Here is a 10,424-nt window from a genome sequence, read left to right on the forward strand (position 1 = left end):
TGGCAATATATCTCAGAATGGCTGTGGAAATGCCATGATAGGTAGGTATGGTGGCTGTTTTGAGGAAGATATAATGAGGCTTATGTGTGATAGAGCATATCGTATCACGGGGTTTGGATGCACCGGCGAAGTTTGCACCAACTCTCAAGGTGAGAAAGGGCAATGCACGGTACCGAAGAGGCTAGCAATGATGGAAGGGTGAGAGTGCGTATAATCCATGGACTCACATTAGTCATAAAGAACTCATATACTTATTGCAAAAGTTTATTAGCCCTCAAAGTGTACTACTACGCATGCCCCTAGGGGGATAGATTGGTAGGAAAAGACCATCGCTCGTCCCCGACCGCCACTCATAAGGAAAGCAATCAAAGAACACCCCATGCTTCAAATTTGTCACACAATGTTTACCATACGTGCATGCTACGGGACTTGCAAACCTCAACACAAGTATTTCTCAATTTTACAATTACTCAACTAGCACGACTCTAATATCACCACCTTTATATCGCAAAACTATTGCAAGGAATCAAACATATCATATTCAGTGATCTACAAGTTTTATGTAGGATTTTATGACTAACCATGTGAATGACCAGTTCCTGTCATCTCTCTAAATAGATACAAGTGAAGCAAGAGAGTTTAAGTCTTTCTACAAAAGATATGCCCACGCTCTAACAAATATAAGTGAAGCAAAAGAGCATTCTACAAATGGCGGTTTTCTATGTGAAGAGAAACAGGTAATCCAAACTTCAAATGATATAAGTGAAGCACATGAAGCATTCTATAAACCCATACTCAAAGAATATAAGTGAAGTGCAATGAACATTCCATAAATCAACCAAGGACTATCTCATACCAGCATGGTGCATAAATAAAAGTGAAAGCTAAATGCAAAAGACGCTACAAGATTTCCACATATCGCATGAACGAAACGGATTCGAAAACATACCGATACTTGTTGAAGAAAGATGGGATGCCTTCCGGGGCATCCCCAAGCTTAGACGCTTGAGTATCCTTGAATATTTACTTGGGGTGCCTTGGGCATCCCCAAGCTTGAGCTCTTGCCTCTCCTCCTTCTCCTCATATCGAGACCTCCTCGATCTTCGAACACTTCATCCACACAAAACTCAACAGAAAGCTCGGTAAGATCCGTTAGTATAATAAAGCAAATCACTACTCTAAGTACTGTTGCAAACCAATTCATATATTTTTTGCATTGTAGCTACTGTAATATAACTTTTCCATGGCTTAATCCACTGATATAAATCGATAGTTTCATCAAAACAAGCAAACTATGCATCAAAAACAGAATATGTCTAAAACCGAACAGTCTGTAATAATCTGAACATTCACCATACCTCTGGTACTCCACAAATTCTACCAAAATTAGGAAAAATAAAATATTTGTATAGAAAGACAGTGGAAAAAGTTTCAGAACCGTTTGATCTTCCAGTAAAAAATGTAAAATCACGCACTACAGCCAAAGTTTCTGTCCTGCACCGCACAAACCAACAAGCATTGTAAACATCCTAAAGGCAAACCTTGGCACATTATTTTTATAATACAATGGAATTGTACAAGGGGATTATTATTTTTGTTGAAAAGTTTCTTTAATCAAGATTCACAAAGTTTCCGTGAGCATGAACAAAGTTCAAGGAGCTCCCCCACTTCAACAATGTTTGTCTCTCTCACTTTCAATTTCCTTTTTTGAAAAGTTTTGGGTTCCCCTCTTTATTTTTTTTGTTTTTAAACTTTATAAAAGCACTCAACAGAAATAAATGACTCTCTAAAACTTCCGAGTTGTCTCCCTGGCAGCGCTTTCTTTAAAGCAATTAAGCTAGGCATATAGTGCTCAAGTAATGGATCCCCCCGATCCCAAGATATATCAAAGCCAATTTTAATTAACAATGATTTGTGATTTAGTAGTGAGCACAAAGTAACATATATCATGTAATGGCGAAGTCTAACTCTCTTCCTATGCATCGGCATGTCATAAAAGACAAAGTAAAGGCCAATGCATAGTATAGACAGTTTCTTGCAATTTTATCATGTGGGAAACATAGAGAGGTGGAGATATAGTTCCTCTCTCATAATAATTGCAAGTAGCAGCAGCAAGCACATGCATATTATATCTATCAAAATCATCATGTGTAGCGGTAAAAGGCAACCCATCAATATAATCCTTAATAAGGGCAAACTTCTCCGATATAGTGTAGTCGGGAGAATTAAAAAAGATAATAGGACTATCATGCGTGGGTGCAATAGCAACAATTTCATGTTTAACATAAGGAACTATAGCAAGTTCACTTCCATAAGCATAATTCATATTGGCATCTTGTCCACAAGCATAGCAAGCATCATCAAAAAGGGATATTTCAAAAGAATCAACGGGATCATAACAATCATCATAGCATTCATCCTTCGGTAAGCACGAAGGGAAATTAAACAATGTATGGGATAAAGAGTTACTCTCATTAGAAGGTGGGCACGGGTGATCAATCTGCTCTTCCTCCTTTTGTTCTTCGCTCTCCTCCTCATCTTTTTCATCCAATGAGCTCACAGTTTCATCAATTTCTTCTTCCATAGACTCCTACAAAATATTAGTCTCTTCTTGGACAGCGGAGGAGTCCTCAATATATGGTTTAACATATGCATTAGAAGCATAATTATCATAACAATATTTAAGTATGGCAAAATTTTCAGATTTGTGAAGAGTAGCATCATACTTTCCAATCAAAGAAGCAATTTCATAAGCACCCTTAAAAGCAACAAATTCTTCAATTTGTTGAACATCATAGTAATTATAAACACCCTTAGCATATGAAGATACGATTCCATTATCACTAAACTCACATTGGTAGGGAAGGTGTTTCTTAGGGTCTTCAGAACAACAAGTAAAATCATATATTTCACATAAATTCCAAGCATAGCATGCAAACAATGAATTTGACCCAGTAAAAGTTTCCCTTTTTCAGATATGCGGTGTCGCACAAAACAAGCATGCTCATCTAAAGATTTTCCCTCAACTAAGCTAGTTGGGGTTTCAGCACGAGCACATAGGGATCGAAGATGATCCAAGTAAAAAGCTTCAGGAGTGTGATAGATTTTGAGTGGTTCTTCAACCATTGGTGTAGTAGGTACAACTAATTTTTTTGGTATTTTGCGTTTCCTACCCATAACTAAAGATAGAAAACAAGAGCACAAAATAAAAACTACTTAGTGATAAAGCAAACAAGTACACACGAGAATATTCACCCCACGCTATAACTCCCCGGCAACGGTGCCAGAAAAAGGTCTTGATAACCCACAAGTATAGGGGATCAATTGTAACCTCTTTCGATAAATAAGAGTGTCGAACCCAACGAGGAGCTAAAGGTAGAACAAATATTCCCTCAAGTTCTATCGACCACCGATACAACTCTATACACGCTTAACGTTCGCTTTACCTAAAACAAGTATGAAACTAGAAGTACTTTATAGGTGTTTTTGGATAGGTTTGCAAGATAATAAAGAGCACGTAAATAAAAAGTAGGGGCTGTTTAGGTAAAGACGCAATAAAGTTGGTGTAGCGAGTGTTTAAAAGTGGTGGTAGGAGTTGCGAAATTGTCCCTAAGCAATTGACTACTTTACTAGACCGATAGCAGGTTTTATGTGGGAGAGGCCACTGCTAGCATGTCATCCCTGACTTGGAATTCTATGCACTTATGATTGTAACTATTAGCAAGCGTCCGCAACTACTAACGTTCATTAAGGTAAAACCCAACCATAGCATTAAGATATATTGGTCCCCCTTCAATCACGTATGCATCAATTTCTATGCTAGGTTGAAGCTTCTGTCACTCTTGCCCTCCAATACATAGTCCTTTCAACATACAACTAACCCTATGGTGTGATCCACGCACACGCTCATATGATGGGCACCAAAGGACAACAACATAACCACAAGCAAATTAAACCAATCATAGCAATTCACCAATCACCGATAGGACAACGAAAATCTACTCAGACATCATAGGATGGCAACACATCATTGGATAATAATATGAAGCATAAAGCACCATGTTCAAGTAGAGGGTACAGCGTGTTGCGGGAGAGTGGACCGCTGTAGATAGAGGGGGGAAGGGGATGGAGATGTTGGTGAAGCTGGCGGAGGTGTTGGTGTAGATTGCGGTGATGATGATGATGATGATGGCCCCGGCGGCGTTCCGGCACCACCGGAAGAGAGGGGAGAGAGCCCTCCTTCTTCTTATTCCTTGACCTTCTCCCTAGATGGGAGAAGGGTTTCCCCTCTGGTCCTTGGTCTCCATGGCATGGGAGGGGCGAGAGCCCCTCAGAGATTGGATCTGTCTCTCTGTCTCTCTCTTTTTCTGCGTTTTGGGATTCTGCCCTTTCACCGTTTCTTATATATCCGGAGATCCGTAACTCCGATTGGATTGAAACCTTCGCCCAGATTTTTCTCCGAAAATTAGCTTTTTTGCGGCCAAAGAAGAGCAGCAACCCCCTTACGGGGGGCCCACGAGGGTCAGGGGCGCGCCCCCCTACCTCGTGGCCCCCTCGGGCACCTTCTCGCGTTGATTCTTCTTCCCATATTTCACAAATATTCCAAAAATATTCTCCGTCCTTTTTATTCTGTTTGGACTCCGTTCGGTATGGGGTTTCTACGAAACATAAAACATGCAACAAACATGAACTGGCACTGGGCACTGGATCAATATGTTAGTTCGAAAAATAGTATAAAAAGTTGCCAAAAGTATATGAAAGTTGTATAATATTGGCATGGAACAATCAAAAATTATAGATACGACGGAGACGTATCATCCTTGTTTTATTTTTATTTTTTTTAACACATGTTAAAGAAGGTCTACCGCATTGCTTTTTGACAATGTGTGATACGTGGCATACAGTTGATCCATCCGACCTATTTGTGATGGAATAGGCCGTATGTGTTGTGGGCAAATGCTTGCTAGTATTCAACCATTTGGGATTGATGAATTCATCACCGACGGGATCCCTAGTGTGGTCCGTGTTCATCTGATCATCATCTACTTCTTGTGCTAGCTCGATGCTAAGTTTCCATTAATTCATGGTGTTTTATGAACACGCCACCGTTTCCCGCCATTTCCTCACCTGTTTCCCGCCACCCTGCTATATTGCGCATAGGGGGCGCGCGACGCACGGAGGCGACAAGCGCAGCCTGTAGCACATCCACCTTTTCCAAGCATGCCAACCCACCAAAGCGCCGCCTCTGCCATCAACCTCGTCAACGAGGAAAACGAGCAGGCGCCATGGCCCGTCGAGGCCGAGGCGCTCCTCGGCAACGCGATGGATGACACTGTGATGCGCGTCATCGCCAGGGTTGAGCAGACCTTTGGCACATGGCGCTTGAGCGCTGCGGATCAAGATAGGCATGTCAGCGCCGATAGGCCGCAGCTCGCCGCACATGATCGATGGCGCGCCGCAGAGCAAGCTAGGCGCGTCCGCGCTGATAGGCTGTGGCTCGCCGCACGGCAAGACCGTTGGAGCGCCGTAGAGCGAGAGGCGCGGCGCGCCGCACAGCAAGAGCGGATCCATCGGCGCTTGCCTGCTGTCGGCACGGCGTCGCAGCTGGGTACACATCCCGTCAGTACCCCCATTCCTCGCCAGGAGTGGGCAGAGGCCCTCATCGCTGTACTTGCACCAGATGTCGGCCCCGTACTTTCACCGGACGCCCGCCGCGCCGTTCGCATGGGTGCCGCCGTTCGCCTTGTCCGCGGCCCACTGGATGCCAACGCGTTGGTCCGTAGGCTCGACCGCCTCCTTGGCCCAGGTGTCCACCTGGGCGCAGTAGAGGAACATGGTCGTCGCATCCTCGAGCTGGTGATCTCCGATGAAATAGCCAACTTGGAGCTCGAGATCGCGCTCCAGATGTACCGCGAGCGTGTCGACCGCTTAGACGAATGCATGCACGAGTTCAGGCAGAGCCAAGAGCTACCCTAGGCAAGGGCTGCTGGTCATGGTCTCATGGACGCATTTTATTTTGAAAATTTGTTTCGACGTGGATAGCTTTGTATTCACAGCAATCATAGTATTGCTCTGTTTCAATGTGTGTACTCTATTTTCCATTCTTATATGTTCTGTTTCAATGTGTGTATATACGCTTTCCATTCTGTATATGTGGATGATAACAGCTAGATTCAAATTAGTATACAAAAACAGATAGAAAATGGAATTCATAATATATATATATATTAATTATTCATTAGATCATCACAGAATATATATATAATATCATCACATATACGTGATGATACTTAACTACTAGGTACAATGCATAAAATTGAAAACGAACAATACTAAAACTAATAATCCCTCCTGGGGCCAGTATTCCGGCAGCCCCTCGCCAGTAACTCCCTGGTGCGCGGCGTCTTCCTAGTGCGGAGGCAGTACTCCGACTCCTCCGCCTCGCAGCGCTTGACGTACCGATCTGCCTCTTGCTGGTGGACGCGCGCGGCCGATCTTGCCATTTCGTTGGGCGCCCACCGGAGTTCCTCGTCGGTGGCACGCTGGAGCTTATCGGCCCACCTCCACGCAGCGATGAGGCGCCCAGCGCCTATGACCTCCCTCGCGAAGTACCCGTCTTCGTACACCTCCTCGGCACGACGACGTGCCCGCCCCCAAAGCTCCGCCGCCTCCTTTTTCCAGGCGGCATCACGGGCTTCACAGGCCGCCTGGTACCTGGCTTTCTCCTCCGCCATCCCCTTCTTGAACGCCACTTGCCTGGCTTTCTCAGCCGACATCAGTGACTTCCACAGACAAAGATTGTACTGGCCCCAAAACCAATCCAAAGTTGGGGGGTCCGGCGCAATCTCGTCAGGCGGCGCGTAGGGGTCCTCGTCGCTGCTAATCGAGTGAGCGTCCTCGGGGGGCGGCGACTCCTCGTCGGCGCGTGGGCAGACCGGCGGCGCCATGGCAGAGATTTGAGAGAGAGAGAGAGAGGACGAGCGAGGGGAGGATGTAGATGAGAATGTAGGCGGGATGACGTGAGCAAGGTAGTATTTATTGGCGGCCGGAATCTAGATCGACGGGGATAGTACACATGTCGGTCGCCGGAATTTACGAGTACTGTAGTTTGAATTACACACAATTCTCGCAGCAAATCCATGTGTGAACATAATAGCTAACGGTTTCCAATACAGAACCATGTCTGATTAATGATCCCCGCCAATCACCTACGAAACCTAGAGCCGCGAGATAGAGTGCCAATCGTGTGGGGGCCGGTTGTCTTGCCAAATCTTTACATTTTCTTTTTTGAACACCAGATATTTACATCGTCTGATGATTTTTTAACTCCCACACAAGTACACAAAAATATGATTTTTCAAACCGTTTTGGTTAGGCGTTGCATGTAGATGCAGTTCAAATTTGAATTACGGCCATTAAATGGTTAGAAAATCACTTAAATGTCTTTAAAAGGTCAAATGACCCCTGAAAATTTCCAAATTTTCACATGACAGTTGTATTAGTGCACGTTAAACATAGGAAAAAATTTGAAGGCCGTAATAGGAAGCTATCTCCCGTCCGTCAGCAAACATGCATTGTTCCCTCTCGGAACCACGAACTTTCTAGTGAGTTGCTCCGGTTTGTGAGGGGTGTGTGTCCAAACTTTCGTCAAACATGCCAATTTTTTTACCACATCATCTTGGTGGCATGACATTACATCAACCAAGGTTTCATGTGTTTCTGATTATTTTTCTATTTTTTCAATTAAAATGCCATGTCACTCCATGCATACGTATGCATGTGTCCATGTCGTGAGACTAATATGTTTGAAAATTCCTTCTAATTTACTGCACATGGAATTAACTCGCACACAAGTACACAAATATGATTTTTCAAACCGTTTTGGTTTGGCGTTGCATGTAGATGTAGTTCAAATTTGAATTACGGTCATTAAATGGTTAGAAAATCACTTAAATGTCTTTAAAGGTCAAATGACCCCTAGAATTTTCCAAAATTTCACATGACAGTTGTAGTAGTGCACGTTAGACGTAGAAAAAAATTTGAAGGCCGTAAGAGGAAGCTATCTCCCGTTCGTCATCAAACATGCATTGTTCCCTCTCGGAACCACGAACCTTCTAGCGAGTTGCTCCAGTTTGTGAGGGGTGTTTGTCCAAACTTTCGTCAAACATGCCAATTTCTTTACCATATCATCTTGGTGGCATGACATTAATCAAGCAAGGTTTCATGTTTTTCTGATCATTTTTTTATTTTTTGGAATTAAAATGCCATGGCATGCACTCCATGCATGTCCCCATGCCTTGACACCAATATGTTTGAAAATTCCTTCGAATTTACTGCACACAGAATTAACTCGCACACAAGTACACAAAAATATGATTTTTCAAACCATTATGGTTAGGCGTTGCATGTAGATGTACTTCAAATTTGAATTATGGTCATTAAATGGTTAGAAAATCACTTAAATGTCTTGAAAAGGTCAAATTACCCCTGAAATTGACCAAATTTTCACATGACAGTTGTATTAGTGCATGTTAAACATAGGAAAAAAATTGAAGGCCGTAAGAGGAAGCTATCTCCCGTTCGTCATCAAACATGCATTGTTCCCTCTCGGAACCACGAACCTTCTAGCGAGTTGCTCCGGTTTGTGAGGGGTGCGTGTCCAAACGTTCGTCAAACATGCCAATTTCTTTACCACATCATCCTGGTGGCATGACATTACATCAACCAAGGTTTCATGTGTTTCTCATCATTTTTCTATTTTTTAATTAAAATGCCATGCCACTCCATGCATACGTATGCATGTGTCCATGTCGTGAGACCAATATGTTTGAATATTCCTTCTAATTTACTGCACATGGAATTAACTCGCACGCAAGTACACATATATGATTTTTCAAAATGTTTTGGTTAGGCGTTGCATGTAGATGTAGTTCAAATTTGAATTACGGTCATTAAATGGATAGAAAATCACTTAAAGGTCTTTAAAAGGTCAAATGACCCCTATAATTTTCCAAAATTTCACATTACAATTGTAGTAGTGCACGTTAGACGTAAGAAAAATTTGAAGGCTGTAAGAGGAAGCTATCTCCCGTTCGTCATCAAACATGCATTGTTCCCTCTCGGAACCACGAACCTTCTAGCGAGTAGCTCCGGTTTGTGAGGGGTGTGTGTCCAAACTCTCGTCAAACATGCCAATTTATTTACCACATCATCTTGGTGGCATGACATTACATCAACCAAGGTTTCATGTGTTTCTGATTTTTTTTGGAATTAAAATGCCATGCCACTCCATGCATACGTATTCATGCATATGTGTCCATGTCGTGAGACAAATATGTTTGAAAATTCCTTCTAGTTTACTGCACATGGAATTAACTCGCACACAAGTACACAAATATGATTTTTCAAACCGTTTGGTTAGGCGTTGCATGTAGATGTAGTTCAAATTTGAATTACGGTCATTAAATGGCTAGAAAATCACTTAAATGTCTTTAAAAGGTCAAATGACCCCTGGAATTTTCAAAAATTTCACATTACAGTTGTAGTAGTGCATGTTAGACGTAGAAAAAAATTTGAAGGCCGTAAGAGGAAGCTATCTCCCGTTCGTCATCAAACATGCATTGTTCCCTCTCGGAACCACGAGCCTTCTAGTGAGTTGCTCCGGTTTGTGAGGGGTGTGTGTCCAAACTTTGTCAAACATGCCAATTTTTTACCACATCATCTTGGTGGCATGACATTACATCAACCAAGGTTTCATGTGTTTCTGATTTTTTTATTTTTTGGAATTAAAATGCCATGTCACTCCATGCTTAATTGTGTCATAGCCGTTAGACCAATATGTTTGAAAATTCCTTCCAATTTACTGCACATGGAATTAAATCGCACACAAGTACACGAAATATGAGTTTTCAAACCGTTATGGTTAGCTGTTGCATGTACATGTAGTTCAAATTTCAATTACGGTCATTAAATGGCTAGAAAATCACTTAAATGTCTTAGAAGGTCAAATGACCCCTGAAATTTTCCAAAATTTGACATGAAAGTTGTATTAGTACTACAAAATTTCTCGTTCATTTAAAACACCATCCGTTGGCACTTTATTCCAAATTCGTCTTTCATAGCTAATAAAAAATATCTACAACATCACACACAGTTGTTTTCTAGGAACCGTTTGCGATGAAAATATCTGGGTCTATTTAAGTCTCCCTCCTTAAGCTTCGCCGGCTCGTCTGCTCTAGTGCCGGCAACCCTCGAATCCATGAATCCCGATACACATTCCCGCACCCCCTTCTTGCAAAGATGACACTGTGGAAATGTTTCATGAAGGCCGTACGATGGCCGCGTCCCCCCCCCCCCCGAGCGCCGCCGCCTGCACCGAGAGCACGGCCGCCTACGCCGAGAGTGCCGCCGCATCTGCATTGAGC

The sequence above is a fragment of the Triticum aestivum genome, chromosome 4D (assembly GCF_018294505.1).
Source record: "Triticum aestivum cultivar Chinese Spring chromosome 4D, IWGSC CS RefSeq v2.1, whole genome shotgun sequence".
NCBI lineage: Eukaryota > Viridiplantae > Streptophyta > Magnoliopsida > Poales > Poaceae > Triticum > Triticum aestivum.